Below are 20,762 nucleotides of genomic sequence, written 5' to 3'. Positions count from 1 at the left end.
GCCTTGTTGCCTTCGGTGAAGGCGGCCTCGCGACCCCTCGGCTGCTGCCCGGCTCGGATGCCGGGCGCTCGGGTCGGACGGGCGACCGACCAGGGACTCGCGAGATTGGCGTCGGGCATGCGAGCGCCATAGTGGCTCCTGCTGAGCTTCCGGGCTCGGAGCTCGAGCCCCCCCTCCGAGCAGCTTCGGGGGGCTCAACTCGGGGAGCGCTCCTCTCGGCGGCCCCATCAGCCGAGACCTTGGCCTTCTTCTTTGTCTCGGGCGGGACTCCTTCGAGCTCGGCTGCCCTCTTTCGGAACCGAGCGTACAAAGCTCCGCTCTTGGTCACCATCTTTGCAATGTCTGCAAGGACGAGCAAAGTAAGTTCGTAAAATATTATGAGGAAAAAGAAAGAAAATTTTTTAAGTTACTACTACCCTTATCTTGAGGGCGCGCCGAGCTCAGACCGACATTGACTAGAGCGTCCTCGCTCATGAAGAATACCATCCCCGAGGCCGCGAACGGCGTTAAGGATCCCCTGCTCGCGCGTGGAAAGCCTGGGGAGTTTATTGGCGGTCCTGAGCCGGCTCTGCCTCCACCTAAGGTCGAACCCCCATGACCGCTCGGAACCCAAAAAGAAAATTTTTTTCTTCCAGTCGTGAATGGACGTCGGAGCGCCCTGGAAGAGTGACCGACCCCCCCGAAGGGCGATATAGAGCCACTCTCCGTCTCCCGAGTTGGACTTCAACATGAAGAGCCGCCGGAAGACATTCACGGAAGACGGGATCCCATATGCCATGCACAAGGACCGAAATCCGATAATCGTCCTCCATGCGTTCGGAGCAAGTTGCGCCGGGACGAGTTGGTACTCCCCGAGCAACTCATTCACGAACCCATGGAGGGAAAATCGTAGGCCGGCCCAGAGCGGACAATACCTCGGTGAGGACGCAGTCGCTTTCTCTGCTCGGTTGGTGTGCGGACTGTTGCCGGGGTGAAAACCCCGCAACAAAAGCTATTGTCCTTTTGTTAGATGCACATCTAATGATTAAAATGCTTGTTAGAAAGTAAGCATAAGGGCTATTATGTTAACATCTAACAACTGATATACACCATTTTTATTCATATCACAGTTTATTTTGTGAAAAATCATAGCTATAATATACATCATTTTTATTTATTTACATTTCAAGCATACCAATGGGGATAGTAAAGCAGCTCTAATTCAAAGTAGAATCCAATGGCAGAGAAACATATAAGACATCCACACAATTCAGCAGAGTTACCTTCTACAAATAAAATCATGCCATCATATCTATACGAATTTAACAGTTCATATCCTCATGGTTCCTAACAATATTTTGCCACTAATTAAGTGACAATCTCGAATCCGGAAGACACAGCACATCATCTAGAGTTACCGCGATTCATAACAAAGGAATAGAGAGAGAACAAAAACCAACGGAAAATACGGCAAAGGAGAGATTGTTACCTCAGTTGGAGGTGCTCGAGAAGACAAGACTCCTCTTGATTACCAACAAGTTCGAAATTTTTTTATCCAAGAAGAAGTGGGAAATCTCCGAGCTCTAGCTAGGGTTGGGGTGGTTCTATATACACCCCCCCCTATTGCTCAGGACACCCCCCAAAAATTAAAAAAAAATTAAATACTCTCTACACCCCCCATTTGCTAAGGACACCCCTAAAAAATTAAAAATTTCTAAATTACCCCCCACCCTCCCCACCCCCTCACCTAAATTGCTCTCTACACCCCCCAAACCCCCCCCCCCACCCCGCTCTTCCCCTCCAAAACACCTCGCCAACGCCCAAAACCCCCCCGTTCCCCCTTCTCCCTCTCGTCGCCGGCATTCTTCCGATCTCCGACCACCTCGCCGGCTTCTCCCGAAACCACCTCGCCGGCTTCTCCCGAAATTTTTTTTTTTCACGGTTCGTGCTCCGTTCGGCACTGGATCGCCGAACAAAAGGCTTCTGTTCGGCTGAACAGTGCCGGACAGAAGCCTTCTGTTCGGCACTGTGCAGCCGAACAGATCTGTTCGGTTGAGGGTTGCCGAACAGAAGGCTTCTGTTCGGCACTGTTCAGCCGAACAGAAGCCTTTTGTTCGGCGATCCAGTGCCGAACGGAGCACGAACCCTGAAAAAAAAAAATTTCGAAACAAGGTGGAACACGTACCTTTGCGGCCGATTCTTCGTCCCAAATCACTAGTTGCTTGTCCATGCTTCGAATGGGGCTTAAATCTCCTTCAAAGATCGCCTAAACGATGTAAATGGATCGAGGGGTTTAAGGGGGGTTTGAGGGGTGTTTTTTTTTTTCTTTTCAAAACGAAACGGAGGAGGAGGAAGGGGGGGTGTATGAGAAAATTTCAAGGGCAATATGGTAATTACACTAAAGGTTAGTTTGGGTATTTTTTTTTTGGTTTTTGGGGGGTGTCCTTAGCAATAGGGGGGGTGTATATAGAACCACCCCTAGGGTTGGTATCCCGAGGGATTTTGAGGTCGGCCGTATATTCGGGAGAACAATAATCGAGTGTTCATGAGATATTAGGTTTGTTGAGGGTCTTATTTGCAATTAACACTAGCACCGGGCATGGCGGAACGGCCGGCTTTTTTAGGTTGTTTGGAAAAATTATCTACATGCACCAACGGACAATCACGGCCGTTCGTTTTATGATTGTGCATCAAAATGTGTGTTCAATGGATGAGGTCTATAGAAACTGCAATATATGTGTTGGCCGCATGCACCGCCACACGGTGTACACAGCATGGAGAATAATTTTTCATTTATTAGTCTTATTTGCAAGTAATTAAATTATTTTAATTTAAAAAATTATATTTTATACTATGTGCACCTCGTGACACTGCACACCATTAATCATCGATTCTATTTAGCAAACACTTATCCTGATGTATTACTATAGAAATAAGCGGCTATGGTTATCAGCATACACGGTTGTATGGTGTATATCATGTAAGATATAATCTATAATTGAATTCATATGGTAGAAATTTTTTGGAAAATATCTAAATTTTTTTTCATGAGTCTTTCTAATTCTTACCATTTGTGGGGCCGTGTAATATTTGAGCCATCAAAACTTTTAGTATACACTTTTGCCTTTCGTTTCTCATCAATGTTAACAGTCACTTTTGAATTTGGCAAGAATTGTTAGTGCGTCTCCCTTGGGAACATTGCATTTCTCGGAGTTGTAAAATTAAATTTCATTGAATTCTTTTTGTTGCCTATAATTGGTACTTCCATAGTATCATTCTTCATCGGTAATTGTAGTCTATTCTTGAATGGGAAAATATTAATATTCTAGTTCTCTTAGAAACATCAAGGGCTCGTTTGGTTCGCGGGAAAAGAAGGAAGGAAAGTGTGGTCCACGGAAAAGTAATAAGATGCCTCTTGTTTGGTTGGAGTTTTCAAAGGAGAGAGACGGAAAAATTGTATTCCTATGAAAATATAATTTCCACATTTTATGGAAAATTCTTTCCCATAAGAAACATGTGAAAGTTACTTTCCCATGAGGCAGGAATCACTCTATTTTTATTTTTTTTCCAAAAAGGTCCTTCAGCATTAAAGAAGCATTAAAGAGGTATCAAAGACCTAATTTTTATTAAGGGTATAATAGGAATTATATATAACTTTTCCAAGAAAGTGGATGGTCAATCAAACATAAGCACTTTGGAAATTTGTTAATTTTCCATGGTCAACCAAACATGCCAAAAGTACTTTTCTAGGCATCCTCTTCCTAGGAATCTGCTTCCCAGAAATCATATTTCTAGGAGGAAAAATACTTCCCGCGAACCAAACGAGCCCCAAATGTCAAAAAGATGTATCTGCATATGTGGAGTTCATCCTCAATGTATTGCCATGAAACTTTCTAGGAAAAACACCATTCTAGGATCGTAAAAATAGCAACTAAAAGCACCATATCTCATAATCTACTTGGGTTCCAAAGCTATTCACATCTTAGTAGTAGAGATTATTAGCTTTACATTCTTTTAGCTCATGTGCTAGAACTCCTTTATAAAGCATTTTAGAAAACGTAGAAGGGTTTAGTTAGCTCTAAATTCTTTTAGAGCTAACTAGTAGTTTTACTCCTTTCTTCAAATTCTTTTTAGGCCCCACCAACACCCACCAATGGAGCTATGCAATGCCAAAGCCCTCAAAGGTTTCCAGTAGAGAATTTTGCCTTACATTTATGATCAATAAATTGTATCTGCTTTTGAAATTGGCATGTATCCTTAGTCAGCATGCCTTGGAAATGTTGAATTTTCATAGAAATTTTGTTGTATACATTGAACTTTAGAAAGAATTTGAAATAAGTTTGTTGTAACACTTTATTAGATACTCTTTGATTATTTTTTTGCTTCAATACTTTCTTCTTAAGTATATCTCTTTCTAATCCTTTATTATAAATTGAGGCTCTATAGACTTCATGCTAGTATTCATTACTAGTAATTGTAGTGTATTTTTGAATGGATGGATAAGTACTGATAATTTGTCCTGTTAGAGATGTTAAATATCAAAAGGATGTCTCCATAAAAATATAGGTCCTCCATGAAGGGACATTAAAACAAAGGCACCACTTTAGAATGGTAAAAGGTACGAATATTAAATACATATCATATCTTGCAATCTTAATCTTATCAAGTTACAAAGTTTTTATCATCATAGTAGAAAAGATAATTCCTAGAAAAATAAAAAACCTTAATTAAATTTATATTTTTTCTAATTTAATGTGGTAGCATCCTTCTTCAAAAATCTTAATATTCTAATTTGAATATTATATGCATGCTAGTAGCTTTACTCCTTGCTGAAACTTCTATTATAAACCCCACTAAACTTTTAGAAATCCATGGAGATAAGTGATGTCAAAGCCGTTACATTTTTAATCATATGCTTTTGCCTAGTTGGTTCCTTCTAAAATTGATAAGTGCTACTAACTTATTGCCTTTAGGAACACCAAATTTTTTCAAACACATTGTAGAATATATTTAATTATATCAATAGTATGTTCAATCTCTTCTTGAATTAATGGGAAAGCATTAATTTCATACTCTTTAGAACAATGAATGTCAAAAGGATGTATCAATAAAAATATGTGGAGTTCATCCTCAATGTAGTGCCACTATATTAGGACCCTAAACCATAGTTTATTTTGTTAAAAAAAAATAATTTTTATAACCCGTCAGGTTACAATGTCTCACATTGTATTAAAAGAGAATATTCCTAGAAAAGGTAAAAAAAACAACTCTAATTACCTCTATGTTCTTTGAACTCATGTTGTAGAAGTTCTTTTCAAGATGTTTTGGATCTCTTATTTAAATTGACACATAAATGATAGCAGCTTTGTTCCTTCCATTAAATTCTTTAACATTTATTACTTACTGCCGCCAATCCATGAAGCTAATAATGTTAGAACTGTTATAACTTTCAAAGCCTATCTTTATCCTATCAATGCTTATTATTTTGTCTTATAGTGGCACATTTACTCCTTTCCCAAAATTCTTTCTGTGAGTCCTACTAGTTTCAATTAATTGTGGAGTCATGTAATTTCAGAGCCATTACAACTTTCTAGCACTAACTCTTAAGCTTATCTCGAATCAATTAATAATTATAGGCTCCTGAAATAGGCAAGTACGTTAGTTTGTTTCCTATGGAGGCATCTAATTTACTCGCACAATAGTAGCTTTGCCCCTTCCCTGAAAGCCTTTTTGTGGGTCCTAGTAGCTCCAACGAATTTGTGAAGTCATGTAATAAAGCCATTACAACTTTCTAGCACGGATTTTTGCCATTCATTTCTCATTAATATATGTTTTCATTTTAGAAATAGACAAATATTGTTAGTCTGTTCCTCTTGGAAACATCAAATGTTCTTAAAAACTTTGTTGTTACTCTCCTTTCAATTATTATCTCTTTCTAGTTTCCACTATAAATCAAGACCCTAATCTGCAAATAGTTTCTTAAAACTTTCAAATCAAAGAGAGAACTTGAGTTGTGGAGAAGAGGAGAAGCTATGGATGTCCAACAGCTTAAGAAGCAGCACAAAGGCCTTCTCAGGGAACTGTTTCATGAGGTGAGTCTGAAAGATGATAAGCTATATATTTTGAGTTTTATGATCACTATGTTTTCTATTCATTTGTGTCCATGATATTCTTCTTTAATTTGTATTTGATCCTTTCTATTGGAAAGGAGTTCCTAGATGATTATTTTAAACAAGTACACGGCATAGAGGATGGTCGAGGTTTTGCAAATTTCGTAACGACAGAGTACTTCAAGGAAACTGAGACAAAAATTAATCTGATAAGCAAGCTTTTGTGAGTTTTCATTCGAAATCTCTCCTTTATTTATCTTTTGCATGGATGATATATAGCTAATATATGGGTTTTGCATCTTAATGAAGGGGTGAGCCAGCTGTGGATTTTGCAAAAATTGATTACATTATTATTAAGTTGAAAGGGGGCACAGCATGGTATGCATATCAACTTCTTTTTGGTATTATATGTAGCTTATGTTGCAAATTCTATTTAAGAAGACACTCTATGTTGATAAAAAGTGAAAAACCTCTGTATTTGTTATTTTTAATATCTAGATTTTTATTTCATTTTTCCTCTTATGACAAGAGATTTATTTCAGTACATTGTTATTTTAATTTTCAATGTTTGAAACTAAAATCCTAGCTATTGGTTTGTAAAAGGATAAAATATCTACCTTAAGATTTTATCTATTCAAGGATTATTGCATCTTCTTAGTCAATGCACCTCCCTCTCTTATCAATCCTTCTGGTTGATATCCCTTTCTTAAGGTAAGAGAGGAGAGAAGGATGAGAAGGAAGAAAAGATGGGGGTTTTAGAATCAAATCAATTGAGCATTTATAGTACTTTCTTTTTAAGGTTCATCATCTAAGATGCTCTTGGAGCATCTTTCAAGACTTTCAACTCAAGACTGATTCCATGGGACACAAATCTTGAGGTTTGTCCCCTCTAGGAAATCCGATAGAGGCTCTCTAAAGAGATGCACATGATCTCGTGGTAAGGATAATTGAAGCAAGGTGTCAATCTCAATCTCTAGACCAATTTAAGAAGGGCTATATTGAGATATGAATGGGGTCTAGGATTGTAAATAGGTTGGATTCATGCTACATTTGCATCCAAATTTGATTATAAAAAAGAAAAAAAAAATCAAGTTTGGATTCATGTTTGAATCCATCAAATGAGTAAACTTCGAACACATGTTCAAACTTGATCAATAATGAAATTCGAGCTCTTTTGAGGTTCAATTCAGCACATGATTTTAGTGAACCAAGTAGCTCAAAGGTTAACAACTTCCAAAACTAATGGAACTCTTGTCATAATAGTCTCTGACAGATTACAACATGAAAGGAGCATGACAGAGAAAATGAATGATCGGTTTTGCATTAAAAAAAAATCACTCATGAAATTAGATTTAAATTTCTGTTGTGTTTAGTTTGATTGGAACATGATCAAAATCTAAATATTAGTTGGGATGTTGTAATAGAATAGCAACTAGTAAGAGTTAAAGGAGAGGATGCATGTGAAAGTGTACATCCGAAAATGAAGAAAAGAATTTAACAGATAAAATCATGTAGCTAATTTTCCTTATATTCATATATTTACATACATACATACATAATCAAATGAGTTAGTAGGGGAGGGTATTCTAGTTCCCTGGTGCTAACTCCAAATATTAGGTTGTCTTATCACTAACTAAATTGGTCTTGGTCCTAAATTTATTTACAACTAATTTTTTTCTTATTGGTGGATTAAAAAAAAACAACCAAAGGTACCATTTAACATAGAGAAATTTGAGCCATTTGCTTAATATGTTCGAACTAGTAAAAAGGGATAGGAAAGCAAATACATTAAAATAAATATATCCTAGAAATTTGAGTAATGTTGATATATAACACAAAAAGGCCTAATTTTTTGATGTCATATTTCATCAATAATGGTCATAATATCATAGCATTATTAGCAATAAGTTATTGGTTATGATGCTACACTCAAGCTAAACCAGGCCTTGGTTGACAAGTTTTTTTGTTTTTTTTTTGGCCCAAGTAAGTTTGGCTTGAGATCATTAAAAAATATCAACTAATATTTGCTTGTCTATTTATTTATGATGCACATTCAATGGACTATGGAGCTAGTAGTCTACCAAGTCTACTGTCTGTTGTATTAGCTATCTCTTGATAACAAAGAATCCACAGTAGAGATGGAAAAATGTTCATCTCTTGTCTTGAGAAGAAAATGAAGATTGTTCTATCACTTATAACTTACAGTATTCCCCTTTATTATGCCCTTTGCCTAGCTCTTGGTAGCCACTTGGATCCATATAACTTCCTTTATAACCTAGCTGCCATCTTCCTCATATGTTGTGGGTGAAGGAAAGAAAGATCATTGTGGAAGATGAAAGGGCAGGCAAGGCACAAAAGGAAGGGTGAGCCTTGGCCATGGTTGGTTGTGGATCAATGGTTGGAAGTTCTTCCTTTAGGGCATATTTGGAATATAACAATGCTTGAAATCTAGTATTTTTGTTATATATTTTTATATTGAATCGTCAAAGAGCCGGACCGTTGAGGTTTCATACTTAGGCATGATACTATTTTTCATTATTTCTATTTTTCTAAGTTAGTTTTGCTTGATCAAATACCACATAAAGAAAAAAAGTGGATGATAGCAAGATGGTGGAGAGAAGTTGTCAAATATTTGAGTGGCTAAAAAAGAAAAGGATAAAATGCACACTTGATTTAACAACAAAACCTCAGTCTTGTCATTTTTCCACTTTCTTCTTTATTCATGATCGAAATATTTCTATATTTTGCTCGTGATATGTCTGGCACACAATGTCAAACGACATGCAAATAAAATTTTATTGATTTGATGGATTATATTGCATGAACCATTAAATCTACACCTATGGCATTATGGTTGGAAATTCATACTAGATTTATGCCAACCGAATTACTTTTCGTTCCCTCTCATTTCATGCCAAGGATAACTCTGAACATTCCTATTTTGGTAGTTCAATTGAGTCCATGTGACGGCATGTGAAGTGAAGCCATGTGGTGACATGGTATCCTATTAGGGCCAGAATTAGGCCGGATATAATCCGACCGTATCCGCATCCATATCCAATTCGGGGGTTGGAGATTTCTTTGACTTTTCCATGTTTCGGATCCGGATATCAGTTTAACAGGTGCCTAACCCGGACCCTTTTAACCCGATTTGGCCCTTCGGGTTTACCGCCATTTGCCTATTTCCTTCGGGAGTCTTCGATGCCGGATCGGGTTCCGTTCCGACTTCCCGGTCATCCCTCTTTCCCGACGGTGACCGGCGACGAGCGGCCGGGAGGCAAGCATCATTGATCGGCGACGGTGATGGCGACGGCAACGAGCCCATTTCCAATAATTTCTTAGACGCAGGGGCTGGCTCCCGCTGCTCCAAATCTTCAACATCGCTCTCCCTCTCTCTCTAAATCGCTTCTTATGGTGAGTCCTGCTTCCAATCTCCTCCCCTCCATGCATTGATATCTGAGATTTCTTACAGGATTTCTGGATTCTTGTCTTCCTTTCGATTTCTTGGCGATTTTAACCTCGAAAAGACGATCTCTACGTAGATGGATGCGACATAGGAAGGTTTAGGTGGTGCTTTGCGCGAAAATGCTTTTTTGAATTGGCGATTTTGGAGAAATCTAAGGTTCTTGATTTGGTTTTGGGTGTCACAAGTGTGAAAGTTTGGAGATTAGAGGCTTCATAGTCGCTGACATGTTTTCCCTTTTCCCCCTCTTTACTTCGCTTCTATTAATCGGTTTTCCAGTTCCGCCTCAAGGGAAATATATTCTTCTGAAGCTCTATGCCTCGCTTTTCTGGTGTTATACAGGCTTAACTTGAATGCCGAGTTTGCCTCCGAGTCCAAGATTCCAAATTCTAATACCAACAACTCTCGCAAAAGTTTAGGTGTAACCAGTAAACCCCGGCGAGCATACAGAACCTTTGTCTCCATTACCTTCCTCAAACAGTGATGTGCCTTGTGGAAAAAATGCCATTTGCCCATTCCTAACTCACTTACCAGCCCTAGATGAAGAAAGGTTATTTATTTGTATTGATTGTGGAAGAAGATTCAGTGCAATTTTTAATTTTTTGGATGGCTTTGAGAAAATATTATTTCTAGTACCTTCTAGGATCTGGGTGTTAGCTTATTAAAGTGGGGATTAATTAGAAAGATGTGATGTGAGGATTTGGTGGTAGATGAGTTCACCATGTGGTGTCCATAGAGCAAAGCTCTTGTAACGGAAGCCAATGGGGGATTAGGGCTTTTAAGGGGCAAGGCAGGCTTCTAGGTCCATGCTTCTTGGGCACTGAATTTTTCTAGGCAGCCATGAAGGTTGACCAAAATGCAAGACTAATATACGCCGCAAATGGCTTAAGAATGTGATTGCATAAAACAAATGCATGTGGCTTCTTTGAAATTGTTAATGCACACATGATCAAAAGATGGATAGTGCTAGATTTAAGTAGATCTTTTCCGTTCCTCAAACATGTAGCTTACATTTATGATGAATCTTTTGATCCTACATATCATAGCTTCTTGCTTTCGATGAATGCTTGCTGAATTGCAATTTTTCATCGAATGTCATTGATATTTATTTTCACTATTAAATTCTTGCGTTCAATATTTTTTTTGTAATGATTATGACCTGTTGCTTCAATAAATGCTTTGCTAAAATTCCAATTTTTAATTAAATCTATCTTTTACGATCATGTCATTGTTGCTAGTTTCTATTATTGAATTTTGCACAAAATCTAATTTAGATCCAAAATAGCATTCAATTTATATCCAGATAGAAAAATATGGATATGCTTAATATCCGATTCGTATCCGTATCCATTTAGAACAAATATGGATGTTAATTTTGATATCCATTTAATATTCATATCCATATTCGTTAAAAAATATGGATACAAATATAGATACATCAATATCCGATCCATTTTCAGCCTAATTAGTCCCTTTAACTATGAAGACATAATACCCCAATTCCAAAGAACCAAGGGGTCAGGATGTTTCACTCCCACGAAAAAATGTGGCAAAGCATCTAACTCTCCCATTCCCTACAAATTGATAGAGAAGGACCATGGTTGTCCATGTATTGTTATATATTTAAGCAAATTTTCACTTGACTTCTACTTAGACTTCGATGTCCAACATCAATGTATGTGCAATCAAAGTCCAGCAATCGGGGTTGCAATGCTTCTCGATACTTTGGAGCTTCCGGAGTGACCTTTGGATGGATAGTTTACTGGGGTCATAGGGGAGTTGCCTCTGCAGTGGGGCTCTCATGCTCGTGCTCAAGGCCTATGGGAGCACGGAGGGCTTGCTATGGCCATCGACCCATCTAAGACCACTGTTGGTCTGGGCATGCTTACTGGTTCAAAGCTAGTTTGTATGAAAGCTAACTTTGAGATTATTTACCCAGTTTCATGCATTAATGGGGTTTTGAAGATTGAAACTAAAGTTCTTACTCAATGAGTACAACTATTGATGGAGACTAGTGGATAGCATAACATTTGTCTTCACCTTTCATGGTTTAAATAGCTTTGCTATTATCTTAATAGTTTTACCTTTTACTTAATGAATAAGCTATATTGGACTTTTAAAAGGTTTACAGTAGATACTCTAGGTATATTTCTATTGGAGTTATTTGAATCTAAGAGCATTGGTATTAAATGGTGGCATGGATGGTTTCAAAATTGGCCCCTTTACAAGTGGTAACTCAAGTAAATGAATTTTTTGCCAAAGATGTCTCGAGCAAGGTTCGCCGTCTCGATGCCGAACTCCATACAGGTGCCATACTAGGCTTACTAGCACAGTATTGGTACGGCATGGTTCGAAGTTTTTTTGGCGTACTAAGTGTCAGTATGCCACCCGTATGGGGTACCGATACCAAACAAGTGTGGTACAGTATGTCCCATACCACCCTCTTCGAGCTGGCATTGGCGTACCTTGGTCTCAAGCAAGATCTGAACATAAGAGCATGGCATATCTTCCATCCTAATTGAAGACTCTTGGAGATGACATATCAATATCTCCAGGCCTGTCAAATTGAACAATAGGAATACGTAGTTCTTTTAGATTATCTTTGTTCTGCTATCACTCTTGTATAACCAATGTTACTACATGGAAATGGGACTCTCAAGGAAGCTTCTCAGTGGAATCTTGCTATAGATTCCTGGGCTCAAGGTAAATTCTCTCAGCTTTTGCAAGGCAACTTTGGAAGTCCCGTCTTCCCATCAAAATACTAATTTTCTCTTGGTCGGCGATCAACAACTAAATTTTAACTACTAACTACAAACAATTCCATTGAATTGAGTATGACTGTATGTGCGATAGCATATATTATAACAAGAATATCAATTAACCAATTCTTGCAATAGATCAAGATACCCTCTTTTAGCTTCTAGGAAGTTGGTCCTTCAATCTGTCTCGTGTTACTAATTTGAAGACACTACAGATTAGCTTTTGATTAATTTTTGATGATGTTAAAAGGTTCGAGAGTATTTTGTCGCTCTTCTAAAGATTAGAAATTTGCCTTCTTCATTGACCTCCCTGTGGATCGATGGAGATTGGTGGAAATTAAAGCGAACATGGAGTTGGATGGAATTTTCTGGCTAATGCTATTTGTTGGTACGTCAAGCTAGAGTGGAACATGACCTTCCTACTCAAGGACTGGTCCGGACCAATTTAGGGAAAATGTTGGTAGAAAATTCTACCTATTCTGATTTGCTTTCATAACCTCTTGCAGCTTTGGTTTATTTGTTTGGGCAGCCTCCTATATGTAGGAGCTTCCTTTTCCTTTCGTTTCTCTTTCTTTCCTTTTTCTCTTTCTTTCCTCTTTCTTTTTCTATTCCTTTGTACTTTATTATCTTAATGAATGATTCTGATTGCTCTTTACCCAATTCTTTTCTTAAAAAAATAAGTATCTTCCCTTTTGTTGGTTCGTTTATTTTCTATGAAGTTGAGACGGTTTCGTTTTATTTTACTGCATACCTTCGAGATGAACATAGCACCTTATCTCAAATGATATAGTCAGACCCCTTCATTCATGCTCTTCAAAATGGAGAATTTTGGCAAGGTGCTATTTGGTTGCATTAACTCAGCTGGAACCAATAAGATAGGTTTCCTTCCTTGCCAACTTCTCATACAAGTTTCATGGAAAGCCCATTCTTGCCTAATTTTGTGATATTTAGGAATTTGACCCCGATTTAAATTATTAGTTTCTATAAAAATTATTTTTATGTAGCCTCATAGGAGTCTTTAGGGCTGGTTTGTTTAAAATAAATTCATTTGCTCCCAAGAAAGAGGGATTTAATTCTTTTATTTTTTTGGTAACTTGGATATATTATACAATCTTTGTATAGATACATCCATGGGAGTCGGAATATAGAATATTCAAAAACCGAGCACAAGCATCTATTGCGGAGTTCCACAATGTAGTTCCAGTATGATTGGCACGGAGTTCCACAATGTAGTTCTAGTATGATTGGCCACATAAGCTGCCACCCAATCAGCAGAATTGTTGGTTTTTCTATAAATATGTGTCGCCTCAAAAGAAAGCAGGGAATCCACCATTCATTAGCAATCCTGTACCAGGGGATGAGGACTGGCGTTGACAGATGGCGATGTTGACAGCCTCCTAACGGCTGTGAAGGAATCCCTCTCTAGAAGGATATGGGATGTTCTCAAGTTTTTCATAGCATAAGTCAACGCTTCTTATACAGCACACAATGCCGCTATCAAAATTGTAGTATCAAAGGCCTTGACTCCACCTGCAGCTATTAGAGCACTGCTGGCACTCTCGATAACGAAGCCTGCTCCATCAAAAGTACCTCTTTCTTGCACGCTCCTGTCAAAGTTGACTTTGAGGAAACAAAGGGCGGACCTGGGCGGTAGCTCCCAAGAAAAATAAGTCACTTGTGGAAATGTAGAGCTTGTGAAGTAAGTCACCTGTTGGTGGTTGTTATAATTATTATTATTATTGTCCTAAATTGGAAAACTATGGATCATATTTTTTTGTGACAATAAAACAACTCGTAGTTTATCGGGTAGTTTTTGGATGTCTTCACCTGGATACCAAGAAAAATACGATCAATACGACAAAGAATAGCAATCATTAGAAACAAAGAATGCCCAGATGTATGAGAGGTGGGACTCTTTCTTGTGGCAATATTGAATCAGCAAGTACTGTGCGATCATTAGCAATCACAAGGGTGTGGTTTAAACCTTTCCATACACTTTTGTTGACAAGTCAATCGAGCACAACCAAGTGTCAAGCCACTGTGCTGCCAAGTGGCCAAGCCACTGTGCTGCCAAGTGGCCAAGCCACTGTGCTGCCAAGTGGCCACCTTGGGTTGTGATCGAGTGTTGCCAGGACAACAGATACGTGGGAGGTCAGGTGACTGTGGGAATAAGGTGTCCAACACTCAAACCACATGTTAGCTCGAGTGAAGGCTAGCTGAAGAAGCAACAAGTGGACATTACTCCTTAACGCACAACTTCGAAGTAGCAAGTGGAGAGGCTTATCCTACCTAACCAGATGAATACCATTGTGCTATCTTATCAATGAAAGATAATGAAGGCATCATGCATTTGGTTCGTGATTGGAATTGGAATGGAAATCAGAATGGCCATATTCCTCGACATGTTTGGTTTGTGATTGAAATCGGAATGGAAGTTGAATACTAGGAGAGAGTAGGACTTGGGTTTGGGAGGATCGGGGGACTCCCATTCCTCCCTGAAATCAAAATGGGAATGAGACTTCCTCCAACCAAAAGGTTGGAATGAGAGTAACTCATTCCTATTCCCATTTTAGAGTCCAACTGCCCCCAACCAAACATGTCCGTCAATCTCATTGTTGTTAGCTTAATTGCAAGTTTTTTCTCCTATTTCCTTATGCGAATGTGAGGTCCTTTGCGATGAGACAATCTAAAAATACCTAGAGTAGTCTATCCATTTTCTATCCTTACGCACTGGCCTAGGCCTTGGACAATCTCCCAAGCATGATGTGTGCGGGCCTTGGTGATTTTCTGGCTCAGGGCCAATCTAAGCATCAACAACATCCTTATGGTCATGATGAATCATAATTGAGCACATGTTTGCTATAAACTATAAAGGCTAATCGATGTCTTCTAGTCAGTTATAGTAATATGATTGATTTTGTGTGCAAGCTTGGGCAATCTACAGACAACTAATTGGTTCTTCGTGACTCAATGACCATAAGAGAGCTATACTCTTATTTAATTCTTCGTTTTCTCCTTCACGAAACATGTAAGCTTGTGAAAATTGATAAGTACAATCTCCTTTTATTATTGGTGCTTGATTTGCTTCTATCTTTACCAATCACATTTAGTATGCTCGGTCACGAATGTTCTATTCCTAATAGAAAGGAATGGGAATGTGATAAAATCCTCTTGGCAACCTACCATCAAAGGTGGACATTAAGATATTACCATGTTATCACAGGAAATTTTCTGAAGGGAAAAACTGAACATCTGTGATATTGAGATTCTTAGATGCTATGGAATGGACGAACTCTAGAGGACTTTTCTCTTCTTAAGCATATTTCTGCACTTGTTAGGTAAGGATTTCAAAAGGCGGAAATAGGGTTCAGTTCTTAGGGGAAGGAGGGGAGGGTGGTTCTACCAAGTCCCAAGAGTCTGCAGAATTGAGTTGTTTTTCTGCTAAGATTCACGTACTTATGTGGCTCGCATTGATGACATGCTTTGGATAGAACACAGTCTTCAGAGGCATAAATAGCCTTCTAACCAATATTACTAAAATTTCATTTGAAGCATTTTGAGTGTCAAAAGAACTTGCAACTAAACAAGTGCACTTCCATCTGAAGAGCAGCTTATGTAGTCATAGTTTGGAGATATTTTAATTACGATCTGTGTAATACAAACTTGTCATAGCGAGCATATAAGTTGCTAACATAACCTAATATTTCATAACTTTAACTTTTTTAACAATAAAAATATATGTTAGTATTGTAACAATTTATTAATAATTATTATGTCAAAGTTTGAGCACAATCTTGCACTCAGCAAATATGCACGTCAATGTCAGGCCTGATAAAACTTGATCCTTGCTATCACTTTTTTTTTTCAGACCATATTTGCTATCACTCTAAATATTAAATTTCCTACTTGCTGCCAGGTTATTCCATCAATGCTTGTATATTGGCACAGGTTTGATACCCTATGATGCTAATTGCATGTTACAACTTACAATATTTCACCAAGCTAATGCTCCGATTTTTTAATTTTCTTTCCAAAAGAGAATTTATATATATATTCTTTTTGTTATATGTCCTCCTTGCACATTTGGAGCATTAGTGCATTTACATGTGGAAAATAGAGAAAGGAGAGATATAGACTCAAATAAATCATTTTTCACGTTGAAAACATACATGGTGGCCACAAGTTTCTTATAAGAGTTGTATAAGTTGCTATTGGTAATGATGAAGTATGAGTACATACATGTGTGGCTATTATGTTTACAGGATATTCTTTATGTGTACCAGCTTCTATATGCGTATTGATAGTGCTATGGGGTACTTAGGTTGTATAAACTAGATTAAACACTGACTTCAGAACCAAAAAGAGTTGCGCACTCTTTATTTTCAAACTTTTCTGGAGTTGCATCTCTGTACTTTATGTTGTCTCCTTATGTCCCTCTGTAGTTAAGGGAGCTTAATATACCATCCATTAAACTCTCTTCCAATTTCTTTCTCTTCCACACAGCTTCTAATCTGAATCACTCTAAAACGGTGTTTTTCTTTGAACAGCATTGGTTTTAGAAGACTTCACAACATATGCATAGCATTTCTAAGCTGCTGCAGGAATGGCAACAGAGAAGGGTGAATACTAATCTTTTATAATCTTTTAGCTACTTGCTCCATTTGGTGTACGGTATAGACTCATGTCATTGAAAAAAAAAAAAAAAATCAATTCCATGTATCCTATCCTATTTTGATTTTCCATACAAATTACCCCTTTTGAAAATAAGTTTGGATTTCTGCAGATGTATAAGGAATCTACAACAATTTAAGGATGACATGGCTTTTTTAAGAAACAAGCTTGCATGTATCTTCCAGGTCCGGAGATGTTTTCTCGAACCTTCATTAATGAAAGTTTCAATCTTGCTAGATCTTCTTCATCTTTACCTTTAATGACTTGCAGCTCGAGCACCTCATTGTGGCAGCTGGTGGTAGTCTTTAGGCTGGTGGTGGAGAAAGGAGGGAAAGGAGGAATCTTACTGAAGCTTCTTTATTTCCCCATCAAGTTTTTAACAAGCCAAGCATTGGGTAGGAAGGCCATGCTGAACCTTGGCACTGATGTTCCAATAATAATGTTGAATTTGAACTTGGCTGGATAAAATTTGAGCTGAACTTTAATAACATTTTCTTAGATGCAAATATAATGTTTGAAATGCTGGTTAGCAAGTAAGCATAGGGGCTGCTATATTATGATCTAACTGATGAGGTACACTCTTCTTTATATCACAGTTTATGCAGGCTGTAAACTGATTGCAAATGGTGATACAAAAACAGCTCCTATTCAGAAGCAGAATTCAGTGGGAGAGAAACATACAAAACATCCAGACAATCCACTAGAGCCACCTCTCGTCATTGGAGCCCAGACAAGACATTGGCATAAACTATCTAGTTTTAATCTCAATTGCTCATGGTTTCATCTAGTATTTTACCAACCTAGTTATAATATCAAACACAGGGCTCCATTTTGATTAGACCCCATGCTCAAAAAATAAAAAGATTTCACCCTTTTTGTCAGAATAAGACTGAGGAGAGAGCACATCATTTAGATTTACTGCGATGCTTAATCTCAAATTTCTAAGAGTTTTACCTCGAGACATCGAATTCTCCTCTTGGTCCCTAACTAGGTTTGGATCCTCTATCTCTAAGAAGAAAGTGAGAAATTACCAACCTCAGGGACTGGGAGGGTTTTTTAGGTCCGCAATGGAGTCAGGAGTGTAATTGGGTACTGGGGGAGGCATCGAGTTTTAAAAATTCCGGACGAAATATTAAGTTTATTAAGGGTCTTATTTGCAGTTGTTTGCATCCGGTTTGAACTTTGAACTAGTCCCAGCAGTTCATATTTCGTAAAATATTACATATAACTCCACTATATAAAGTTTGAACCAATTGCGGCAAGCACCTTGCCGGGATCCCTATTAGATATTAATATCAGAGAGATGAGTCTCTGCACATTGTAAAAGCCCAGTTACACCACTCTTCTTCTTCTCGAGTTCATGTCTCAACCAAGGAAAAACATTTACTCGTAACCCCTACAAGAGGAAAATACAAGCAAGCCTCTTGTAAAACTTGAATACCAAATAAAAATTGAAAATTATGCTGATATACAATTAAATGTTAGTGTTTAGTGTCTCAAATACATACATATGCTAGTGTTTTACAAAAAAGTTTCTATTATTCATGGAAACCCCCATCATGTCAAATCTCTATTAATAACCTTTGCAATTAACCATTATTAGAAACTTCAGCATTGAAGAAGTATGCACAATATCAAAGTAAGTAATTGAGAAATTTCATGACTAGTTTACAAGGACTTATGACGATAAGGTAGAGGAATCATATATACGTTTAAGTCCTAGACGTAGTTTGTTTCAAATATTTCATTCTGATGCATTGATACAAATATTTAGGCGTAAGAAATAATGGTCAAACCTCCTTGTCTACCAGTTAGAGGTTCAAAGTTCGAAACTTGGATAGTATATCACCAAGTATCTGACCTGGATAATTAAGGTATGAGTGCATCACCTTTCCTTTCTGACACGGGTGCTAAAGTAAAGTCCTTTTCAAATGGAGGAGCCAAAAAGAAATTTTATCTATGACAATTTTGACACGGGTGCTTAGAAGAATCCTTTTCAACCGGAGGAGCCAAAAAGAAAATATTTCTTTAGCAATTTATTTTTTATTTATGCCTAAGGAAAGACAAATTTTGGAACGCCTATTTATGGTGTTTTTTCCCCCTCCAAGTTTAGGATGCTTTTCCTTATATTTTGGTTATGATTTTTTTCTTATAGTATTTTCTTTCTCCTCACGTTTAAAATTATTGATTGTAATTGCTTAAAAAGTATTCCAAACGTGCCTGTATAAAAGCATACCCTACACTATGTCATCAGAGAATTTAATTTCAAGATTGAGTGGATTAACGATTAAGCATTTGGCTTAACGAGTTCCATATTTTGAGTGTTCTGTATCTCTAGGCATTTCTTTGGGTGGTGAGCGTATTCTTGCTCTGTATCTCAAGAAGATTGTCTTTGAGTGGTGATCACTAGAACTCTGTATCCCTAGGGTGGATTTCTTTGGGTGGTGAGTTTTATTTTCCATCAAACTCTGTATCCCTTGGGTGGATTCTTTTGGATGGTGAGTTTTTATCTATCCATTGTTCTTGTCCTTGAGGATTTGTGTATACCATTATTCTCAAATTTCTGGGTAGTTTTGGTTTGCTCGTTGTGTTTGTCTTCCCCCCTTTTTATTTTTTTGGCATCAGATTAGTATCAAAGCCTCATGGCTACTTGAGGTCGTGGTCAAAGAGGGCAGGAAGTTGAAGGACCAAACCGTGAGCGGGATCTTTGTGATGCTGCGAATGAAGAATTGCAGTGCTTCAACAAAATTTGGCGCGTCTTCAAACTGAGACATAATATCCCAAATCATGAATCAAAGGAAGAAGATTCACATGATGAGGAAGAAGAGAGCAATCTTTTCATTGTGATCATAGCTCGACATCTAATCGTTCCCAAAGGAGTCGCGAGTTTCAACAAGAGTTCGACATCCAAGTTGATATTCCTGATTTTGAAGGAAGGGCGCATTCTGATGAGTTCATTGATTGGTTGCATACGGTGGAACGCGTCTTTGAATACAAAGATTTACTAGAAGATCGCAAGGTAAAAATTGTAGCTATCAAGTTGAAGAAACGCGCCTCTATCTGGTGGGTGCATCTTAAGAAGCAAAGGGCACATGAAAGAAAAAGGTGAATTGTGACATGGAAAAAGATGAGAAAGGTGCCGAGACAGAAATTTCTTCTAGATAATTACAGGCAAAATGCTTTTCTCAAATTTTATAATTTTAAGTGAAAAGATTTATCTGTGGAAGATTATATTGCTGAATTTGAGTATCTAATGTTGCAGTGTGATGTTGAGGAGCTTGAGGAGTAAATCATAGCATGTTATCTTAGCGGGTTACGTGGTGAAATTTGTGACATGATATAATTGCAACCTTATTGGACTTTTAACTATGTGCGCAAGCTGCAGCTAAGGTGGAGAAGCAATTGAAGGAGCCTCGTAGGAGAGTTTTTCGCTCTACAAGTCGTGACACTCTTTTTAACCGGGAGAGTGTCGAACCTTCTAAGGTAATTCCACTAAGGCATCCTTATCAGAAATTCCTCCAAAAGCAGAAAGTCCATCAGTTGGTTTTTGTCGTTCCCTACCTCCTACCGGTCATCGTGCTAACCATAAAATTATTTTTCTTGTGGAGGAAGATGAAGGTGAAATCGAAGAATTGGGTGAACCAACATATGATGAGGAGGTAGAAGAAGAAGAAGTGGCTTATGCCGATCAAGGAGAATCTCTGGTAGTTTGTAGGAGCTTGAGCGTAGCACATGTAGAAGATGATGAGTGGTTTCACAACAATATCTTCCATACACGAT

General features: G+C 38.0%; 1 long non-coding RNA gene across 1 annotated transcript; it reads left to right on the top strand.

Annotated features, from left to right (window-relative positions):
- The first annotated feature begins 9,259 nt into the window (after positions 1-9,259).
- On the top strand, positions 9,260-17,519 carry LOC103707536. The gene is made up of 4 exons (XR_604158.4): positions 9,260-9,503; positions 16,859-16,930; positions 17,095-17,167; positions 17,253-17,519. It is a non-coding gene; the product is annotated as an uncharacterized LOC103707536 (long non-coding RNA).
- The last annotated feature ends 3,243 nt before the right edge of the window (positions 17,520-20,762 follow it).

The sequence above is a fragment of the Phoenix dactylifera genome, chromosome 1, assembly GCF_009389715.1.
Source record: "Phoenix dactylifera cultivar Barhee BC4 chromosome 1, palm_55x_up_171113_PBpolish2nd_filt_p, whole genome shotgun sequence".
NCBI lineage: Eukaryota > Viridiplantae > Streptophyta > Magnoliopsida > Arecales > Arecaceae > Phoenix > Phoenix dactylifera.
This window is presented reverse-complemented; position numbering and strand designations above follow the sequence as displayed.